At 30.4% G+C, this 25,067-nt stretch overlaps 1 long non-coding RNA gene across 2 annotated transcripts; it reads left to right on the plus strand.

Annotated features, from left to right (window-relative positions):
• The first annotated feature begins 3,547 nt into the window (after positions 1–3,547).
• LOC143059595 (uncharacterized) lies at positions 3,548–24,745 on the plus strand. 2 transcript variants are annotated; one of them, XR_012973532.1, is made up of 4 exons: positions 3,548–3,634; positions 23,033–23,181; positions 23,850–23,963; positions 24,365–24,745. It is a non-coding gene; the product is annotated as an uncharacterized LOC143059595 (long non-coding RNA). The 2 variants fall into 2 exon arrangements; XR_012973531.1 differs by lacking the exon at positions 3,548–3,634 and adding an exon at positions 21,156–21,239.
• The last annotated feature ends 322 nt before the right edge of the window (positions 24,746–25,067 follow it).

The following is a 25,067-nucleotide window of genomic DNA, read 5'->3' on the forward strand; positions in this document are numbered from 1 at the left end:
TTGACGAATATTTGAAATTTAAACCTCTATAAGATGTGATGTACGGCATTTCATTTTATCATTGGTAATGATCCATATCTGACAGAGAAGAAATATTCATAATTCTCAGAAAGTTTTCATAAATATTGTTAGATACAAATGTACCACTAATCGTTCCAATAATCAAGACAGCAGAGACAAACAAGGAAAAAAATATGAAAATGAAAAGATATGACTTAAGTGTAAGCATGTTCAGGGAGACGGCACTCAATTTACAAAAAAATAATTGATGTTTTAAGGAACTGTAGAGGTCTCCACAGGTTTTCAGCAAGGGTAGAATTCAAAACCTTGAATATGAAAGCCTCGAAATCCATGATACTTTTTCTGTGTGGTAGTTATATCTACAAAATCCAATCATGTACACGACATATAATACATGTATATTCATACATGTATATTTATATATTGGGAATTTATTTTTGTTTCCAAACAGAATTATATGGTTATGTATAAGTGCCTCACTGCACAATTGTAAATTGTCTTCCTAAAGACCAGCAAAAATAAATGGCACAAGTTCACGTAGTCATAAAAAAAGTCGTATAATTTACGTTATCGAACAAAAAATCAGAAATACGGAAATTATAAGTGAATGGTTAGGAAATCCGTTTCCCCTACATTGTTTTAAAAGTCAAAGAAAAATGTTTTCCCTGATACAAACGTTTTAAGAACCAGCTTTGTGTAACATATAGACAAATTCGACTGGATATAAGGATGTTAATATGTTTACTCTAATTTGAAATTATCTTTTAGAACTTTTTTTTAGTAATTGAGAACCTATATTGTTTATGGGTAATAGGTGAAATGTTGCATGATCCCTCAAAATGACAGCAAGCGCAGTTTTCCGGACGATTTTCATTTGTACACTGCTAAAAACTGTCAGGTCCTGGCCATGGTATATTTTGGAGAAATTTTTTTTTTACTGATTTTTACTAAAAAACATATTCTCTGTGTGTGCCATTGCAAGAAAGAGTTTTGCTCGTTATTTTTTCATATTAAAAAAAATTTTCAACAAAATTTTCCTGTTTAAACTGTACTAGAAAAAAGTTTGGTATGTGAAACGGACGAAGACATATTCTAACAGAAGTACAAATACCAGTCCTCCCTTTTGTGTATACATATGAGAAAACATTTCAAAGTTATTGATTGAATTCAAATCCATCACACATACGGTACACAGTGACGTTACGCACGGTATTCGGTCTATGTTTCATTTGACCATTTCTTGATGAATTAAGTAGGATGAAAACAAATAAATTTTACGAATTATTAAATAGTAACTTGTCTGTATTTCTTATTTGAATCGAAATTAAATAAAACCTAATTTTAATAAATAAAATGTTATGTCTTATTTTATGATTAAGCAATAATTCCGAATTCATAGTGCCATATTTGCCGTGTAAGACGTAACAGCAAGAACCAACCATCCAAATATAAACGAAGAAATAAATACAAACTACTGAATGGATTTCGATAAAATTTGTACAGATGGGATATAATATGATCATTTTTAGGATGTGAAACGGTCACGATAAATATCAAGTTTGTTCACAATCTAGCGGCTATTTTCGAAATTCCATAGAGCTGTAAGATTTGAAAATCCAAGTACACAAAAATGAAAGCAAACACTTTGATATTATAATATTTTCACATAGATTATAGGAAAGGTTCGCCACCTCTACAAGAAAATGTGATTTTATCGAATTTTACGAATACATTTTTATTTTTAACATAGCTTCTCTCATTTTATTTTTTTCCCCAGTAATTTCCATGTCTCCCTTAAATGTTACCATAGAGCCATTGTTCAAGATTTTTCAGAAACAAGATAATTAAGGGTATTTAAAATTTGTTATAGACAAATGAACTATGAAAACAAATGTTATAACTGAAATGTGATTTTTTTCAAAATGTTACTACGTCCAAATTGAACGATTTTTGCACGGAACGTCAACGTTAGCGGCGTTATATATAAAAAAAGAATATAAATTATTTTCCATTGACTAAAAATGTATCTGATCTGCGTAATGGTATTATTTTGAGAGAAAACTTTTTAATAATTTTTTTTAAAGGGTAATAAATCAGCAATAAAAATTTTGACTTCATCAAAGTTTTGTAAACCATTTGCTGATCACAAAAGCGTCTATTTTTTTTTCGGATAAAAACAATAATATCATGCAATGGGTTAGTTATGCAAAATAATTGCGTTTTACGGCGTGTAGTATGGTTAAACAATTGCCAAGCATGATTCTCTTGTTATAATCCAGCGATTTTCATGAGTTAATTTACACGTATTTTTTTCAAATATTACCTGAAATTTTAAGATTAGTATATGTAGCACAAGCTTTAATAATACTGAAGCTTTAGTTTTTGAGGACAAGTAACATTTGTGTGTCTGCTGTTACAAATGTTTGTTTTCCTGATACACTAAAAGTCATGTCCACGCATCCGACAAACAGACGCATGTGAAAAATAGTTGTTCTATTCTAAGGTCGACTGTAGATTACTTTTTTTAAATTTTGCAAAAATTAATCTGGGAGCACAAAACAGCTTTGGTACCGTACTGGCTGTCTCCAAGCGATATAAATGCATATACCAAGGTACTTGTGATGACGGAATCATGAGCATCATAAAGCATTAAACATTTTGCAACAATTGATATGCTTGGACAGTGACAAATATTTGAAATATATACTTTCGATAAGTAAATAAAGTTTGTTTGTCAAAAATATAAAATCAGCCATGTTAACAGTCTATTATTTTTAAATAAAAAAAGTAAAACATCAAAATGACAGGTGTTTAAAAAAAAGATGCATTTGCTTTGACGTTTTGTAAAGAAGCAGGTTGAAATAATAGAAAAACGACGTCGAGTAACGTTACCATTACTAAACCGAATACCGTGCGTAACGTCATTGTAGTCCGAAAAAATATAGGACTTTATTCCTATCAAACACCTTTTTAATTGTTTACCAGTATATTTCTTTTAGTTTTGGGTAAAATTGTAAAGGAAATAATACTATCAAGACGTCCTTCCATAAATCTTTTTTTTTTTCTGTTCTGACTTTGAAGAAATGACTACTTTTCGCCCAATCGAAATGGTGCATGGACATATTTTGTTTCATATTATTAGAATTATTTTCAATATTATCGGTATTAAACTTGATTATCGACACATGAAAGTTTGTCAGCATTGTCAATCTTTTTAGCGTTAAAGTGCCAATAGTTCGGTCACTACTCAATTAAGTTTGTCGATAACGTAGCTAACTTTGACGGTAAAGAAACATCAATTCGATCGATCACTTCTCTGTTACGGGCTGTATGATACGTTGAGGATATGGTATTTTATTAGTATTCAATGCAAACAATCTGTTTGCTATAAAATCATTAACTTACAAATACAATTGAGTTTCCGAGATACAATCAAAAGGGAATCAGCACCTGCAACCAACAAATATAATAAGCTGGGTTACCGTCTCTTTAAAAGATAACGACAGATACCAAACAGACATTCAAACTCATAGATTGAAAATAAACTGACAAAGCCGTGGCAAATTATTCGTGTAATTGTATTATAGCTGGGAAAGGTGTTTTGTTTATTCAGGTATTTATTTGAAATATATGTATATATTTCTCGATCTTTTTGTTTTTAGTATTTATGTTTAGTTTTTTGTTCTCTGCAGATCCAATTTGATGGATCGATTGATCAATTTCGACCGTGTAATTTATTTCTGATGAAATAGTACGAAGTTTCTCTTCTTAGATTGCCATATTTGTGAGGATTTTTTTAAGTGTTATGGGCGTCTCCAAATTTTTCACAATTATGAATGGATTACACAATCTTAACTTACAATTGTCTTATCAACAAGTGTGAATTTTCATTTTGTGGTTAAGTTGTTCAATATTGACATTTTAAAGTGATAACAGGTGTTTAAAGTTATTTATTACTAAATATTTCCTTACGTACATGCACTTACATGTACTTAATATGATAACCAATATCTTTTTGTTTTGCAAAATTCATTAAATTCGTGATTTAGATTTACGCTTTAAACAGACGTTTGACATAATTTGTAGTTATATAAGTGCCCCTTATGACCTTCACACAGAATACAAACGCTTGACAAGTCTATTGTATTTTCTGTATCAAATATTTAAACCATACACTTAGGATTACATGTATGTCTATTTTCACAAATGATGTTACCTCATGGGAACATAACTATGTTTATGTTTATTTATTTCCTTACGTTACATCATTGTACATGTACTTAACATGAATGCATTTTGTCTTAGGTATCAAAAGGACGTTTTAAATAGTTTATAGTAATATATGTGACCCTCTTGACATACTAACTTAACAAACTCTTAAACAATATTATAAAACAGGATAATTCTGCTGTCATGTCATAAAATGTATATCCATATGTTTGTCTGTTACATAGTGTTTTTACAAATGATGCTACATTGTGCACGTGAGAACCTAACTATTTCATGTTATTTGATTGGTCAAGACATCATATTTGTTATATTCGAAACCCTCCTCTCCCTATAAACCATTTCAAAACAAGAAACACAGTATTGCAAGTGTCTATAAGTCTTGTGACCTCCTTAGTATTATGTAAAATGGATGATCTTAATAATCGTCTATTTATAAAACTTTATTTATATATATTTAAATTATAGATAGAGATAAACATGAAAAAATACCATGTGTATTTACATTTTATTCTATTTCGGTGGCCATTTGATGAATTTTGAGTCTTTCTATATTGATGTTAAGATATTGAGCAAAGTGATATCAGTGTGTTAACATTTGTTAAAATCAAAGTGGTTTGATTACGTATACTGTAAACCAACTTATTTTTGCGAATACATTATTTCGCGGTTAGCACTATGCAGCTTAATTCGTGGCAATTTTGTTTCGCAATTTTCAAAGGAGTAGGTCCGGTAAGGGCAGAATTTTGCCTCAAATTTCAGGTTCATTTAACGAAAGATTTTGCACACTTTTTAAACACTTAAGTGTCTATTTCAATTAATTCAATTAGTGTATATGAAAGATTTAAACTGATTTAGTCATTAAAAAAGCCCAGATTCAAGCTTAAATATGAAAAATCTATCAAATATGCCAAAAAACGTCACTTTATAGATGGATTTTGTCACGTGTTCATCCTCAACCTTTATATATGTTCTGTATTATCATTAAATACAACTTGCATTTCAATATTATGAATGAACACGAATGTGGCCACTTTCATTTAAGACGGAAACCGTCTAAACTTTAACTAAAATGCTAAAATTGTGAAGATTTCAGTAATTTAGCATGACTTAATGATGCTAGTACCCGATATATGTGCATTGTATTGTCAAAAACAGCCCATATTTATGTAGCAGCAGCATTCTACTTTCCAGTAAATAGCTTAAAGATTACATTTTCACAATTTTGTAAAACTGCTATATTTTGGGGACAAAAAAGGGTCTTACTGAACCTACTCCTTTAGTTGATTTTTAAAACAAGATAAGAGTAGATACCAGTTTTAATTTCCGCGACTATTTTTATTCGCGTTACTACGCGAAAGTCGAGGGAAAAAAATCACTCGCGAATTTTTGTTTTGGTTAAAGGTAGTTTGTTCTTTCCTTCCAACCATTTACCCTGGTCCCTAAAAATAAAGTTGGACTTTTTCTTTCAATTTGTATTCAAATTTAGATCGACGAATATCTCGGTACATGATTGAAGATCAAACTGTTACTTTTAATGAACCAGGGACCTGGATAAAATTTGCAAACACAACAATTTTGAAGTAATTATATATATAAAAAAAAGTTACAAATCTTATCAGATGTGATACTTAAAAAAAATCAATGAAATTAAGTTAAAATCCAGGCCCCGTATGCATTAAAACTACTTAGGTTAAGATGTGTTCGAATCGGACGGATTTATTAACTTAGTATTACGATTGGATTTCCTAATTTAAGTGGTTTGTACTTCAATGAATACATGATTTTCTATAATATTCAGTACAAAGTAGATTTACCGTTTTACAACAGTTTTCTGTTTACGTTTTAAAATTAGATTAAAAGAAAAATCGGAATTGACATCATAAACTTTATACCTGTAAATACAATTTAAAGGAAATAAAAGTTATCAAGATTTTATAAACGTACAAAGTGATACATTTACCTCAAATCACAAAATTATTCCGGTCACGTGCACGGCCGAAATAAATAATAGTAATGTCCGTTTATCTTTTTGAAATTACAGTGAAACGTAGCTAAACCAAATCCTACATAAACCGAAAACCTGTATAAAGCAAAAATGTTCTTAAGCACCGTCATATCAAATTGTATGGGTTGTGAACCTGATAAACCCGAACATCGGCCAAAACCGAACAAAATCTTAAGTCTCCAAGAGGTTCGGTTTAAACAGGTTTCACTCTATTGACTTTTATTCTTAATTGAATATGCAAAACTAAAAAATATTATTTTAAGTCGGAAATCATGAACCATATGAAAGCACTACGGTCATGATAGTGCTTTCATGTGGCTCGTGATTTCCGACTTACGAACCATGTTAAAGAACTGACAATAGTGTTTTCATATGATTCGTGACTTCTGACTTAAAATCAAATATTTTGCATTGATTGGACATATAAGAAAGTATTGTAATACATAACTGTGCTCTTCATAGGTCTTATAATAGAAATAAGAATATATTTTTAAGGGAGTTTGCTTCTCAGTTTCAAAATAATCAACTTTTCAAAACACTAGTTTAATTTGATAGGGGATTAAAAGAGAAATCAAAACAGTTACAAAAATATATTGCTCAATGTACTCGTTTTCTAGATATTAGCCAATGAAATTTTGGCGGGAAAATATTCTCTCTTGACTTTTCATAGCTTTTATCATTGTCAAGTTTAAGTTCTCGAAAACTATCAAAAAATAATTAACATTTTATAAGACTTTTACAGATGGCTTATCATTATACAGGTAAACGATTTATTACAATGTTAAAGAATTTTTTTTAAGGCATTCAAATGGATAAAACCAGAGGATTCCGAAAATCTGACATAAATCCCACAACAAGACAAGCGAACTTCCTTAAATTGATTATTTTTCCTTAAATTATCATTTCTTATTCTTGTAATTCAACAATTTCTGTATATGAACTTTACATAATTATGTCACTAGTTTTTATTAATGAAGAAATTTTAGACGGGTAAATAAATTAATTTGATTAAGTCAATTTTAAGGATCAATAAAAGTAAAAATAAAAAGATAAATAGCATAATAAATAGACCGCAAAGATGAAATGAAAGTGCAAGTGTAAGATACAAATGTACCCATGGTGGCGTTTCCTTGTACAATGTATATGTTAATTCATCAGTGATGTAATGTTTAAAGCAATTTTGAAAGGAGTTTGAACCTATTTTAACTATCATAATAAATTCTGGATATCCAATTACATTTTATGATAGAAATACTATTTTTTTTCTCCAGATTGAAATAATTATTATGTACAAAATGTATTAGACCTGTGAAATAAAATTATTTCAAATGAAATTTAACCTTAAAGTTACATATATGACTTTTGCTGTAAATTTCAAAACTGTAAATGCAAACGTAAACAATTCGGAAAACTACGAAAGGTTAACTTCTGTCAGATGTGTGTACGATACTTTTCATATAGATATTATTAACGAAGTTTTAAAAACATCAAGGGTTCCAAGGAACTTGTTCCATTCATTTGTTTTAGTTAATCAAGCGCAATCATATTGATAACTAAATGTGTAACAAGAATATAACCAAATAAAAATAGTGCGGTGATAGAAACAACTTACAACAACTCTATTGTCGTACACTAGCTAGAGACAGTTGAAGCCATAAATATCTAGAAGTCCTAATCAGTAACCGCCTTACTTGAAGTAAACACAACTCGATAATAAAGTTGGCAAATGAAAGAGAACATTAAGAATCATCAGCAAAAATTTAAAAGATTGAACAAGGCCCGCAGAAGCGGCTGCATATGTATCCATGGTAACTTAAATACCTGCAGTGGAATATGCATGCACAGTATGGGATTTGTCAAACTAAAACAGAAAATAAGGCAAAAGAACAAGTACAGAAAAGAGGAGCGCAGACGGAACACCGGACTGTGTTACACATATGGTGAAAACATTACAATGGAAAGCCTCGAAGAACAAATGATAGCAAACAGATTATACGTACATGACATTTAAGATCCAGCATGATCTAATTAACAAAGATCGTCAACACTATTTAATTCAAAATGATAACCAGAACAGATATAAAAAGAACTCGCTTCTACGAAGAAGTAACCAGTACAGTTGACTAAGGTCAATTTAACTTCCAAAGGGTCATCAGGGATGAAAATAAGCTACCAACATCAATATCATCGGACAATACATTTAAAGAATGACTCAATGCAACATTGAAGGCATGCTCAGAAATTAAATAGGAAATACCAAAAATACACAGTTTTAATTGTAAAAATAGTAGATAAGAGTAAACACATCGAAACTCAACACAAAAAAAAACAACAAAAAAAGAAGACACTATACATGTACGTGTAAGACTTTTTTCTTTGATTCAACGATTAAACTAAACTAAACTATTTTTTTATTAATCGTTATAGGGCGTATCCACATATATTTTTTTTTACCAAAATGAACGAAAGAGATACTCTTATGGTCCTATATACAAGTTAGAAATTTTATTTCGCCATTAAGATGTTGAGATTTAAGCAGGTATTTGAGTTTATATTTTACTTAACATTTCCTCATTTACTTCAAGCACATCTATGTACCCAACACTATAAGCAAATGTATTGAATTGGTCCAATAAATTAACTTTGTAACATGCAGTGTAAAGGACGTTTTAAATAATGTGTCGTTATATTTGTTGCCCCACTTGACCTATTCAACGAATTACTTTTTAAACAATAATATATATGATATATATATATATATATTTTAAGCATTATTGTGTTTTCCTGTTATACATGACCATAAAACTAGCATAATGTCTGAATTCGGAAATGGAGATGCATTGTTGTAGTGTAACTATATATTAAACGTTATGATTGGTCAAGACAACATATTTGAAGCGTTGTGGTAAAGACGTCTTTTAGGAGAAAAAGTTTCATTGCGATGAAAATCTCGAGTGGTCTTAGCTGTTTTAGTTTGTTTGTCATAAAGACGAAATTTTCGACTCTCTCTGTTGAAACCTTTCAAAAGTCATAAATACATTGGATGGACCTCATCCTTATCCCAGTGCAACAATTGTTTCCCTGAGCTTGAGAGTGGTCAAAATTGTCAAACCGTGAAGGCTCCTTTATAGCGAAACTAGAAGACAAAAATATATGTATAAAGACGGCAAAAAAACGGCACCTCAGACCTCTTAATTTTCTACACCTGTTCACAAAATATTATTCGTTTGTTTGCTCTTTTTTTATATTTGCAACCCCTGACTTTTTTCGTATATTTTTTTTTATATATTTTAGAGTAAAGTATGACGACCATATTCGTTGTACTAGTACATATTTTTGTTAAGAAGGTAGCTGAAGTCTGTGTTCGGGTGCGGGATTTTCTCACTGTGTTGAAGATCCATTGGTGGCCTTCGGTTGTTTTTCTACTCTTTTGTCGGGTGGGGTTCCATTCCCCTTTTCCATTCTCTATTATATCGATTTGTAGACACCCATACCTAATTTTAGTTATCGGAAAGCCTTCTGCATCAATTTTGGTTTTTGACACAGAAAAAGGGATGAATGTTTGTATCCCGGATCTCCTCTTAAACACGAGACTGAAACTTGATAAAGTTCACCAGAAAATCTGAAGTACTTTTAGGGTTTTCATGATAGCAAAAAAAGAGAGATCTACTTGCGAGCTTAACTGTCTTAATATATTTTCGTTTGTTACAATACAAACAGATGATACCAACAAAATTATTCTTAATAAAAGTAAAGATGACAACGTGATTTACTTATGTGTGCCAGGGAAACACAGGGCTATATAGATTGATGTTCAGCGTAAAGGTAAATACTGTATAATGCAATAAAAACGTAAATTTTTGCAGTCGTTTCATATATTTCAAAATAATATAATGCAAAGCGAAAGGATGCGAAAGTGTTGTCTAAGATCCTTTACAAACATTAAGTTTTGGGAATCAATGTTGCAAACAGGGTTTCCAAACTTCAATTTTCTAAAAGTTATCCGATATAATAAAATTTAAAATTTAAATGTCATTACAATGGCTCTACAGAAATTGTCAACGAAACTGCAACGCTGTAAATTTTAAATGTTTCACCTGTTCGTCGAATAAAATCATTCTATTAAATTGTCACTACCATAGCACGTATTTGTGTATTTCTATATCCATTCATCATCCTATAGTGTGTGTGTTGTAGGTGGTAATAGATTGTGGTTGTCAACTTATCTCGGAATCAAAATTATAATGTAGGGCAATTTCATGAATATTTATGATTATATTGTGCTGAGATATTGTGCCACACGTATTTGCATGTAGCAGGTATAATATACATGTTACGAGTGATACCATTCAAAGATATTCATGCAGTGACCCATTTAACGCAATACAAAGCATAAACTTTTCCCCAAGATATGTTGTCACTGATAGTAGCCTTATGTGACGTCATGTGGTCGGGTTGATATAGGTTGCATTGGCAGTTTATATTAGTAATATTATTACATTTTTTATATCGGCCCGGGTATCACCCCTCGATTTGTATCAGCACTTATAATGTTTTCAAGCCATTTGTTTGAATAAAAGAATCTAAATAGGACTATTTGTTTCACTCTACATTTATTTTAAAATTAACAATATTTGTTCGCAGGATAAAAGTAGCATTCACTTTAAATTTGTTAAACAGTAATTTGATTTGAATACAAAAGAAAAACGTCACAAATCAGATCGGACGTGATAATACATTTATATACTTTAAATCAATAATAGTGATCATTCATGGTCGACGCTTAACCTATATAAGTATTTTTAATAACAACCGGTGTAATATGATGCTTTTATGTTTTGTGTCTATTTTTATTTTTATTTTTAATCTTGTAATTTATCTTAATCCTATATGCATTTCGCCCTGATATAAATGTGCTTTTTGTCAATAAATAAATAAATAGAATCTATAAAAAGTCAGAACTTGTCAAGAAACTACATTAAATTTTTAAAAGCAACTCACAAAAATTGCTTTTTTCTTAGGTCATATAATATAAGGGAAATATGTCTGTGCCTCGGACAAATCGTTCTCTGTCCATATGATTTTTACAAGAAGAAATACCTCAATATTTGTTTTTAAACAAAACGCAAGCTATTTTATAAAGGAATAGATATTCATTAAGTTTTTTTTTATATTTTTTAAAAAGTAATTGTTACAAATTATGCATAATTACTAAGCACATTGTAAACTAGTATATTTGTGTAGTTTGTCTTATTTGTGTGTTCGCTGTTATATTCAAATATTCAAAATCAATGGCCTGCTGTTACAAATGTAGCTTATGAAGACAGCAATTATAGCGGACACAATAAACGAAACACACTGCACTACAGTTTCCTAACTTTGAACTTACACTAGCGAAGATGTGACATGTTGGTTAAGACATAAGTGTCAAATCACCACATAACATGGCACGGTGATGCAACAGTGAATATTACAATATACTGCAAACCAACTTATTTTCGCGGATACTTTATTTCGCGTTTTCTTTATTCTAGTCAACTTCACGGCTATTTAATTTCGCGATTTTCGAATTTACTTGATCTAGTTTGATAAAGATGGACCCAAGATTTATATATTTACGACGATTTTTTTTTTCGCGTTATTTTTCTACTCGCGAAAGTCGCGAAAATAAATCGCTCGCGAAAATAAGTTGATTTACAGAATGCTCTTCTTTGCTATGTATGAATATAAATGCTGTCTCAATTGTCTCAATTGTCTGAATGATGCATGATTAAAGCAAAATACAATGTAGGATGAAAAACCTAATGATCAGTTTAGTGGTAAATAATGAAAAATATGTGCATGCTGCATGGTTGTCAAAACTCCGATTAATGATAGAAAATATGCAAATATAAAAATCTTCAATCTAAAAATATGATATTCTAATATATCAAGTTATGAATGCTATTCTGTTCAATAAATTATTTTCGACGAAACCTCGATTGACGTGAAATCGTTTGTATATGACAATATTGATTAAGAACGGAATGTATAAATAAAGGCAACAGTGTATACCGCTATTCAAAAGTCATAGATCGATTGAGAGCAAACAGATTTCAGTTACAAACTACAACCAAGGGAAACACATCAACTTAAAGAACAAATCAACAAATCAACAAAAGAACAAAAACACTGAAGTTCAGCGAAATCAAACGATAATGCAACACACACAGAAAAAAAACTATAAAATAACTACTGCCATTTTCCCGACTTGGTACAGGACATTTTAAAAACGAAAAAGTAGGTTAAACCTGGTTTTGTGGCTAGCCAAACCGCGCGCTTTTATGGTAATGTTAAATTTACCACTAAAAGGACAACATTACAGTACAAATAAATCGAAGTACACTCAGGTCATAGAAATAAACATACTGCAAGTAATACGTATCATTTGAATAGATTGAAGTAATCAAATCGACACTAAGAACACAAAATCAAATAATAGTGAAAAAAATGAGTTTACTCGCATTCATTTAAAAATATTCCTGCTTCCACTTTCTCGATCGATCGATTTCGACAGTGTAATTTGTTTCTGATGAAATATTAAGATCAAATCGTACAAAGGTGTTTTTTCTCAGCTTCTATTCGTGTGAGGTATTATAAATCCTTATGAGGTGTATCCCAAATTTTCATCAATGTGAATGGATTAGACAATCTTAACATATGATACTCTTATCAACAAGTGTGAATTTTCATTTCGACGATAAGATGTTAAGAATTGAAGTTTGGAAGTGATAACACTTGGTTAAGTTTATATATATGTATAACTAAATATTTCCTCATTTACGTCCAAGCACGTCTATACACTTAACATAATAATCAATATAACTTCTTTGGCAATATTTATTGAATTAATTTACATTCACGTATTTGTTAAAGGACGTTTAGAATCATGCAAGAATTTTAACATGTTATTGAAAATATCAATATTTTTCAAATAGCTTGTTGTCTGAATGATGCATGATTAAAGCAAAATACAATGTAAGATGAAAAACCTAATGATCAGTTTAGTGGTAAATAATGAAAAATATGTGCATGCTGCATGGTTGTCAAAACTCCGATTAATGATAGAAAATATGCAAATATAAAAATCTTCAATCTAAAAATATGATATTCTAATATATCAAGTTATGAATGCTATTCTGTTCAATAAATTATTTTCGACGAAACCTCGATTGACGTGAAATCGTTTGTATATGACAATATTGATTAAGAACGGAATGTATAAATAAAGGCAACAGTGTATACCGCTATTCAAAAGTCATAGATCGATTGAGAGCAAACAGATTTCAGTTACAAACTACAACCAAGGGAAACACATCAACTTAAAGAACAAATCAACAAATCAACAAAAGAACAAAAACACTGAAGTTCAGCGAAATCAAACGATAATGCAACACACACAGAAAAAAAACTATAAAATAACTACTGCCATTTTCCCGACTTGGTACAGGACATTTTAAAAACGAAAAAGTAGGTTAAACCTGGTTTTGTGGCTAGCCAAACCGCGCGCTTTTATGGTAATGTTAAATTTACCACTAAAAGGACAACATTACAGTACAAATAAATCGAAGTACACTCAGGTCATAGAAATAAACATACTGCAAGTAATACGTATCATTTGAATAGATTGAAGTAATCAAATCGACACTAAGAACACAAAATCAAATAATAGTGAAAAAAATGAGTTTACTCGCATTCATTTAAAAATATTCCTGCTTCCACTTTCTCGATCGATCGATTTCGACAGTGTAATTTGTTTCTGATGAAATATTAAGATCAAATCGTACAAAGGTGTTTTTTCTCAGCTTCTATTCGTGTGAGGTATTATAAATCCTTATGAGGTGTATCCCAAATTTTCATCAATGTGAATGGATTAGACAATCTTAACATATGATACTCTTATCAACAAGTGTGAATTTTCATTTCGACGATAAGATGTTAAGAATTGAAGTTTGGAAGTGATAACACTTGGTTAAGTTTATATATATGTATAACTAAATATTTCCTCATTTACGTCCAAGCACGTCTATACACTTAACATAATAATCAATATAATTTCTTTGGCAATATTTATTGAATTAATTTACATTCACGTATTTGTTAAAGGACGTTTAGAATCATGCAAGAATTTTAACATGTTATTGAAAATATCAATATTTTTCAAACAGCTTGTTGTCTGAATGATGCATGATTAAAGCAAAATACAATGTAGGATGAACAACCTAATGATCAGTTTAGTGGTAAATAATGAAAAATATGTGCATGCCGCATGGTTGTCAAAACTCCGATTAATGATAGAAAATATGCAAATATAAAAATCTTCAATCTAAAAATATGATATTCTAATATATCAAGTTATGAATGCTATTCTGTTCAATAAATTATTTTCGACGAAACCTCGATTGACGTGAAATCGTTTGTATATGACAATATTGATTAAGAACGGAATGTATAAGTAAAGCTAACAGCTAGTGTATACCGCTGTTCAAAAGTTATAAATCGATTGAAAGCAAACATATTTCAGTTACAAACTACAACCAAGGGAAACACATCAACTTTAAGAACAAATCAACAAAAGAACAAAAACACTGAAGTTCAGCGAAATCAAACGATAATGCAACACACACAGAAAAAAAAACTATAAAATAACTACTGCCATTTTCTTTACTTGGTACAGGACATTTTAAGAAAGAAAAAGTAGGTTGAACCTGGTTTTGTGGTTAGCCAAACCGCGCGCTTTTATGGCAATGTTAAATTTACCACTAAAAGGACAACAATACAGTACAAAAAATCCAAGTACACTCAGGTCATAGAAATAAACATACTGCAAGTAATACGTATCATTTGAATAGATTGAAGTAATCAAATCGACACTAAGAACACAAAATCAAATAATAGTGAAAAAAATGAGTTTACTCGCATTAATTTAAAGATATTCCTGCTTCCACTTTCTCGATGAATCGATTTCGACAGTGTAATTTGTTTCTGATGAAATATTAAGATCAAATCGTACAAAGGTGTTTTTTCTCAGCTTCTATTCGTGTGAGGTATTATAAATCCTTATGAGGTGTATCCCAAATTTTCATCAATGTGAATGGATTAGACAATCTTAACATATGATACTCTTATCAACAAGTGTGAATTTTCATTTCGACGATAAGATGTTAAGAATTGAAGTTTGGAAGTGATAACACTTGGTTAAGTTTATATATATGTATAACTAAATATTTCCTCATTTACGTCCAAGCACGTCTATACACTTAACATAATAATCAATATAATTTCTTTGGCAATATTTATTGAATTAATTTACATTCACGTATTTGTTAAAGGACGTTTAGAATCATGCAAGAATTTTAACATGTTATTGAAAATATCAATATTTTTCAAATAGCTTGTTGTAATAGCTTTCTTGTATTCTGAGCGTCTGCATTTAACATGAAATCCTTGAAATATCATGATAAACGTCGGCGCTTCCTCTATGGCTGTTATAAATCTAAATTTATCAAGATGTTTTTATATTGACCACTCATATACGTATAAATAGAAACATAGCGTCGACCTAGATAAAAGTAGAAACAGATACGTAAAATAGCCTTCGAAACACATGATCTAATGAAAATAGTAAAATAGTTCAATGCTACACCATATGTAATATACATGTATAATTATACTGTCAAGAAGGTGGTACTAGATGCGATCTCACAAGCTTGAGAATGATTACTAGTATGTAAATTAAGTCAAAATCTTATTTTTCAACAACAACAAAAAGTTAAGTTTAAGCAAATCGATGAATATAGATAATATTAAAAAAAAAACATACGTCTACATACCGGGTTACTGTCTAGATACAAATTATGGGGATATATCTATGAGACAGCAATCCAATTTTTTTCTTCAAAATATACCTATTGTCCAATTGGTCTGATATTTACAGAGTGTTCCCCAAAACATCCATTTAAGGCAAACACGCGAATTTTTGTTTGTTCAAAAATCGTATATTCACTCGAGATGTCAAAAATCGATATAAGAACTTACAACTTTAAACGTAAAAACATGGTCTGCATAAGATTTTGCATGCCTTTGCAGATATTTGAATACTTGATTTTCATTTTCGAACATTTTTTTAATGCGGTTATAGGATATAAATAGCATACATATGCCTCAGACAGACCCTTGCTAATATATCCGTCTTTTCTTCTATGTATATGTTCGTTCTTCGTGATCCACCAATCCCGCCACAAAAAAAAAATAATTTAACAATAATATTTTATTGCCCCCTCTTGACAAATACTTGAACTCCTCACCGAATAAGCTCTTAAACAATATTACAAGATAGGTTCATTGTGTTTCCTGTCACAAATATAACCCTACTTATCATTTTGTCTGAAATCGAAAATAATTCTGCATCGTAAGAACGTTTTATTTTAAGCGTTGTTATTTGTTAACACACCATATTTTAAACGTTGTGATTAGTTAAGACATCTTTAAGGAGGTAAATTGAAAAGTTCCAAAAGATTCACTCTCATCTTTGGTGAAGATCTTGACAGTGATTTTTGTTGTTTTAATTTTTATTCATAATTATAAAGATGACATTTCGACTTTCACGGTTAAAACTATTTTAAAGTCACCCTTAAAAAACGTATGTACATGCACCCATGTAGAGGTCCATAACCTTATCCCTGTTCAACTAGAATGTCTTCAAAATTAATGAGTTTGAGTTGTCAATACTTAAACCACATACGCAACAGGTTCTGTTTACACTTCGGAGTCACTGAGATTAACCCAAGTATTTGGAGAGGTTCAAGTTGCTTAGGGAGCTACCATTTGATTTTTATGGGGGGGCTAGGATGAAATTTGAAAAAAATAGGCAGGACAGGAGTTTTGAGTAAAAAAAAAAGGCAGGATGAGACACTTACAAAAAAAAAAGTCAGGACGACAATTTAGGTAAAAAAAAGTCTGGATAAACTAAAAAAAAAAGGCAGGACCGAACAGAGTGAAAAATAAAAAGGCAGGACAGAGATTACAGCTAAAAAAAAAATGCAGGACAAAATTTTTCATCCTAGCCCCACCCCACCCCCACCCCACCATAAAAATCAAATGGTAGCTCCCTTATGTTGTCCGTTTATTTTCGATTTATTAGTTTGAATGTTATTCTGGCATATGTCGCCCCTACTTTAAAGGCATGAGTATTTTTATGCCCCAACTACGACAGTCTAATCAACTTAAAACTTAGTACACATGTTCCCTATAGTATGATCTTTCTAATTTTAATGCCAAATTAGATTTTTTACCCAATTTCACGGTCCATTGAACATGGAGATTGATAGTGCAAGTTGGACATCTGTGTACTTTGGACACATTCTTGATATGGTTTATTTTCTTGTTCCTACATCACAGTGTATTGTTATAGCAGAATATTTTTTCTGTATAAAATATGGAAAAATAGTCAAATGGCGCCTCTGGTCTAATGCGTTACATTTTCTCCACCTATTCTGAGAGTAAGATTCCAACGTCTATTCTTACATTCGTTCTTTGGTTCTACCCTACCTTATCCCCACCCAACCCCAACCCTTTTTCATCCTCTCATTTAAAATAAGAGACTCTTATTTTATATCATTAAGGATTTTGTGTGTTTCCCATACCATAATTTTTTTTTTTTTTTTACATAGAAATTAAAGCTTATACAAACCGGATCTCTTCGAAAATAAGAGACCGGGATTTGACAAAGGATCTAAGAGAATATTTAGTGTTTATTAAATCATAGTTTTAAACCTATTTCAATTTCGATACACATGATTTTTGTGGTTTTCCTTGCTAGCAAATTATTGATTTTTATATAGAGTTTTTTTATGTTTTTTATAGATTTTTTTTTTTGCGATGTCTTCGTGAAGGCAACTACTGTTACAATGCAATAAAAAGATTAAAGCCTTTGTATGCAGTGTTTCAGTATATTCCATACAAGTTTAATGAAACGCAAAGTAAATTATGTGAAAGTGAGGTACGTCTTAGATCAAACGGGGTTCCCAATCTGCGCTTTTCTAAAAGCTATCCATTATAGTAAATTTATTTGTTATTAAATTGGTATAACAGAAGTTACAACGAAACCACAAAGGTGTAATTTTCTATGTTTCACCTGTTTGTCGAATAAAATCATTGTGACTGTTTAATCTTTTTAAATTTATGTAGTTGTGTATTTCATTTTCTATATCCATTCATTGTTGTGGGTGGTGATAATAAATTTTATTTTTAAATATGTCGACCTAGTTCTGAGACAGCTGGAGAATGAATACTTAAGTTATTTAATTTTTTTAAATAACGCACCAATTTGAAAATGGAGTAAATATTCTATTTTCATAACGTTCTGCGAGAAAAATTGTGCTCTTATACAATAAAGTGTTATGACACAGCTTTAGTTACTAAATTAAATAATACATGAATGAAATTATGAAAAATGATAATGTGAAGAGTTAAGGTGATATCCATTTCAATTTTTTTGAGGGAAGAAGCTTCAAGGTGAGGGGTAGACAAATTTTAGAAATAAAAATGATTGCCAAGGGAAATGAAATTGAATGACATAATCGAATGCAGTATTAATAAGAAATTCATACCTTACGCATATGCTAGTGGGTCAGAAGTCTGCTTTGTATTTAGCTAGCAATGAATATAAATGCTTATTAAAAGTAAAAATTTGTAATATCTTATATGATAGATTCCATTTTTACTTTAATTTAAATGTAAAATTAATAAAAACAAATAATAGAGAAACCTTTTTAAATATCATATCGAGAAATGTGTCATTTCAATACACTTAGCTTACCTGATAAACTAGTGATTACACTTTATCAATAAACACAAAATTGATATAAAATCAGTCGTTTCGTTTATAAAAGCGTCGTTACTGAGAAAAAGGTACCAAAACTGTTTTAACATGCATATTATCATGTATTGTTAAGGAAACATTAAGCTTCTCAATGATCAAAATAAGTGTTTGCCAAACTGCTATATATCCAATGATTTTTTTCGAAGAAAGTGAGTGGTTCAAGTTTTTTGAAATTTTTCTATTTTTGTCAAAGGGTCAAAGTAAATATTTTGTCAAAATTTTATGAAAATTGAACGAGCCAAATAAATTTTAGTCAATGTGTTTGGTACCACCTTAACATGCATATTATTATTTCTGAGTTTTTCTAAGTTTGTTTTATGTCTGTATTGCTATGACCCAAAATTGGTTTTGTTTGTTTTGCAATAAGGAAAATATTTATTTCTTATCAAAGTTTATATACACATGTAATTAAGAAATAACATGTTCATGCCATGCTCTTTGCTCATTTCAAAATGAGTATGCATTATATTTGTCAATATCTGTAAATGGTTGACAAATATAATATCTTTAATTTCCATGTTAATATGTGCAATACTGCTTGTCCATAGGTCACGAGCCCTTCAAGTAGTAAATACACAGAAAGCTTGGCACTCACCATATACGAGGATTAACAAAGTCAGATTATAGCATCACATTCTGACTGGACGTGGCTGCATATTTATACACATGCTTCAGTCATTGACGTCCTTCATCAGCTTTGTATGTTTGTAAGACTTCGAGAAATTAAATGAGCTACCATTTGATTGTTATGGGGGAAAGGGGGGGGGGGGGGGGGGGCTAGGATGAAAACTTTTGTATTGCATTTTATTTAGTTATAACCTCTGTCTTGCCTTTTTATTTTTCACTCTTTTCGGTCCGATCATTAGTTTTATCCTGCCATTTTTAGATAAATTGACTTTGTCATCCTGCCCTTTTTTGTTTTACAAAGTTGCTAATCCAGCCCTCTTTTTACTCAAAACTCCTGTTCTGCCTTTTTTTATAAGTATAAAAAAAAATCCAATGATAGCTCCCTAAAGTAGACATGAGCTCTATCTACGACGTTTTTATACATTTTGGAATTTTACCTTGTCACATCTTTAGTGCTATCAAGTTTTGAAGACAGTTTTAATATCAATTACCAAAGGTTTTAGTATTGACGGACATTTAATATCAAACATAATTGAAGTTTATCTCAAGAACAAAATCTTAAATTATTTCCCCCCCCCCCCCCCCCCCCCCATAAAAATCAAATGGTAGCTCCCTAATTATTGCATTATGCTGGGGCAGTGTGTTCTGCTATGGGCTACATGTTTAATGTTGTGTCACGCATTCTGTCAAATTCTAATTCATAACAAAATAGTAAGGTTAAAAGGCTATATATATGACTTTAATTTTATGTATGTAGGTGTATTCGGGATTTAATAAGTTAACCTAGAAAGTGTTCGCTTTCGAAAAATTAACTTTCATGAACAAGATCTTTTATTAATGATTGTAAAAGATTTATAGTTTTTCACAGGAATTACTAGAGAACATATCTAATGGAAGAAATCAAATATAAAGTCGATAAACCGAAACATATTAATCTTTTCTTTCGACGATATCGTTACTACATACGTTTAAAGTTTAAATCCATTCATCAAGATTAATATTCACTATTCCGTAAAGACCGTGAGAAAATGACATCATCACTTCCGCATTCTACCAAACATTGTACATCTTTCTAAAAATAGACGTCTTTTTCCCACTTTAGACGACTTGAAACTTCCGAGAATACCCAATGCCTTGGAGCTTCAACATTGGACGTTGTTTTTTTTGAAAATCTATTTAGTATTTATTTCGCTGGTAACAATTTTCATACATAATTTTGATGGCAACGAGTTGTAATTATAAATCCGAGGGATTACCATTTATTATGATGAGAAACAATCGGAAGGGAATTCCTTCTAAAATATTGTATAAAACTAAAAGATTTTGCATAATGTTCATCAATTCATTTAGGATACACCTGCTTAAGGACAAAGAACAAAAACAAAGTATAAGTCAAAATGAAACAAGTAGCAACCCACTATGTCGCTTCCTTAGGTATGTACATCGGCTTGTTGTAATGCAAAAAAATATACTATAGGATATACTTAGCATGTATACATCACATGAAGATTTGGGAGAGGATCTAAAAGGGGTTTACAGAATACAGTTTAATTGGCAAACGTGCAAAAAGGCACACAAAAAAAGGATAAACAAAATAGGCAAATAAAAAATTTGATAAATAATGGAGTGTTGATATATAAGAAATAGAGAAAAAGGGCAAAACTATTAAATTACGAAAAAGAGATACCATGGCTTAAAAATTAAAAGTATATAAAAATGAAGAACACCATCAGGAGCCTCATAGAATGAAAAACATTTATCATGGTAAATGTTTATTGTGATGTGCAATTTATAAATAAAATGCAAAAGGAATATTTCAGTTAAAATAAACTGTTTACAACTCCTTATATTTTAGACCCTTTTAATTTATTAGGACAAATAACCAGATCACATTATGAAAATATGAAAAATAATGATAAATAGTTTAAAGAATCAGATCGTATACCATTTAAATAATAAATTAAAAATTAATTAGATGATTCGGGATATATACAAAACAAAAAATGGTTGATGCTTGCCGCATTAAATGATAAAAACCAAAATAAAACCGTTACTTTCCTTTTCATTTGTTTAAGCACTTTTTTATGACAATATTTTCGAAAGTAATTACTACAATCGTAATTTCAGTATATTGACATAACTTAAAATATCTTTAATTATATTTACGATATAAACGATAAGCAATAAAGAATAAATACTAAATTAAATAACTATTGTAAAAATGAAACTCACCTTTTGTTTGGATGATAGTGTTACACGTCAGGGAAAGACATAAAAACGAAAGCAGTTACACGTCAGGGAAAATCAAAAACAAAGACATTCTTCTTTTCTTTCTAGAATTTTGTAATTTACGGAGTTATTTGAGTCGCAAATTTTGATTTTATAACTCTATCATGTTATTTGTCGAAACTATCCTTAGATTGTTTTTTCATAATGATTCGGTGGTGGAATATTTTTTTAACATTGCATGAGACCGGGTGGTGAGAATGTTAAAACCTGAAATTTTTCACTCCGTTTGATTTCATTTATATCCAACTTCACATTATAACTGTAACATCGATAATTTATAGAAAATAAAATCATTTATATTTCAATTCTGGTTTAACAATTTTCGGATTTTTACCTCTTCACGTCTTTAATGCTTTTAAGTACTTTACGTTGTTTTTGAAGACAGTTTTAATAACAGTTCTCGAAGAATTTTGTATTGACGGACGTTTTTGTTAAACATGAATGAAGTGTTACAGTATCTCAATAACAAAATCTTAAATTATTTCAATTATATTCATGGTCTTGGTTAGGAATGTACATTCGTTTTTGCGATTATTGATATAAAAAAAAAAGAAGATGTGGTAGGATTGTCAATGAGTCAGCTCTCCACAAGAGACCAAAATGACACAGAAATAAACAACTATAGGTCATCGTACGGCCTTCAACAATGAGAAAAACCCATATCGTATAGTCAGCGATAAAAGGTCCCGAAATGACAATGTAAAACAATTCAAACGAGAAAACTATCAGCCTAATGTATGTACAAAAAATGAACGAAAAACAAATATGTAACACATAAAAAATAACAACCACTGAATAACAGGCTCCTGACTTGGGACAGGCACATATATACAGAATATGGCGGAGTTAAACATGTTAGCGGGATCCCAACCCTCCCCCTAACCTGGGACAATAGTAATTTTCTATATTGATACTTTATTTTTACAATTTCTTTACAGCTTTTATAGCCATGATACATATAATCAGTGCCTTTCCTGTTGCTGAGAAGTGGAGAAGCCCTTGCGGTAATCAAAGTCAACTCGTACTAGAAGTGATATCGAAATTACAGGATGCTGTTCAATTGACCAATCAAACACGAGTAAATTATGTAAGTAAAAAATGTAATCAAAAGATGCGCTCAAGCTTTATAAAGTTTACGCGCCAATGTAATGCACCAATTATCTGTTGGTTTCTGGGATAATGAGTTTTTCACTCAAATATAAATTACGTTCAATAACATCCATTCTCAATTTTATTCTCAAAATATCCCGGTTTTTTTTCTCCATTATAGTAAAGTCAATAGTTTTTGTTACAACTGGATATTTTTAAATATCTGCACGTTTCATCTGAAATTTCTTTTCTTCCAAGAACTTCAAAATTAAATCAATAGAATAAATCAGAACACACCATTCCTCGGAGACAGAAGAACAATAATATGTTCTAAGGGATTTCGAGATCAAAAGAAAACATTTCAAACAAATAGATCTTCGAACAAAGTATTGAAAAAAGTTTTTTCAGCCTCATTTTGGTAGTAATTGAACGATTCAACTGCATCTTTTATTATGTGTGAAACAATACTTTCAATAGTATTTCCAAAGGCGCTTTAGTGATACAAATGTTTATTTTTCTTGTTAATCATATTTCTTTATAGATCCTGCATGTTCTAGAATTCCTTTGTATAATTTAAATTGTTTTTGGGATAAAAAAAAAAATAGATCTACATGTACATATGTATGTCAATAAAAAAATAAATATATGTTTTTGTTCAATTTTTAGGCTGAGAAAAGAATAGGCAATCCACAAATGATTGGTTTACTGAATGGTTCTCATTTTGATGGCCTGAAACCAGAAATAATCACTGATAGCATTGTATCGTCAGCTATACAAAATGTAAGTGAATATAGTTATACTCCACCAACCTACCGACTGAAACAAAATATACACTCACTCTACAATAGTTTTGTTTGCAGCTACCTCAGTTCGATTTTCTCATATACAAAAACAAAAAACAAAAAACACCTACTTGGAAAAAAATTTGAAGATCAACAAGAAATCGGCGTGCGCATTTAGCTAATTAATATTCCTGATCTAGATTAACTATTTATTAATCTTACTGAACACAATGCATAGGTTCTGTTCTACCTTGGACTTTTAGAATATTAACTATTAGATATGTTTCTAGAATCTATAGGCTCAATTTTAATTTCATTAATTGTTTAAATATGTAAGTAGCTTTTATTAATATCAGATAAAAGAAGACAAATTATAAAATAAACATTTTATGTTTTCAGGTGACATCTTGGCACATACAATCGTATAATGTAATTTCTTCGGCTGCTGTTTACCTAGAACAAGTTATTCATAACGAGACGATTTATCATCAGACTCACGAGAATACGTTTATTGAAGAACTTACAAAAATGGATAAAACATTATATAGTGTACTTTGTAAAATTCAAGCAGCTTTATCTCAACTTGGCAGACTTGTAGACAATGTTCCATCACGTGATATCATGTCCAATCAAATACGTTCAATTGACAATTACAGCTATTTGCATTCACGTGACTATATTATTGTAAAAGACATATTTTATTCAATTAATTCATTAGTTCCTGTTTACCAAAGGGTTTACAATTCATTATTTTAAAACTTCCAAGTTTATGGATAAATCAAAGGGTAGATTATATTAATCAAAAAAGTTTTATTTGATAAAGAATGTTTATGTAAATATAATGTTAATATTTTTGTATGAATTTTATACTTTGTAATAAATGTTTATATTTTTTACTATGTTATGTTCTGTTTCGGCATTCGTCACAACTCGGTCGATTCCGTATCTCCATCTAACGAATATAGATGGAGAGAAGCGGAGACACCCGATGATTACCGATTCCTAGTAAAGTCATTCGTCACAACTCGGCCGATTCCGTACCTCCATCTAACGGATAGATGGAGAGAAGCGGAGAAACCCGATGTTTGTCGATTGCTGTTTC

The sequence above is a fragment of the Mytilus galloprovincialis genome, chromosome 14 (assembly GCF_965363235.1).
Source record: "Mytilus galloprovincialis chromosome 14, xbMytGall1.hap1.1, whole genome shotgun sequence".
In the NCBI taxonomy this organism is placed as follows: Eukaryota; Metazoa; Mollusca; class Bivalvia; order Mytilida; family Mytilidae; genus Mytilus; species Mytilus galloprovincialis.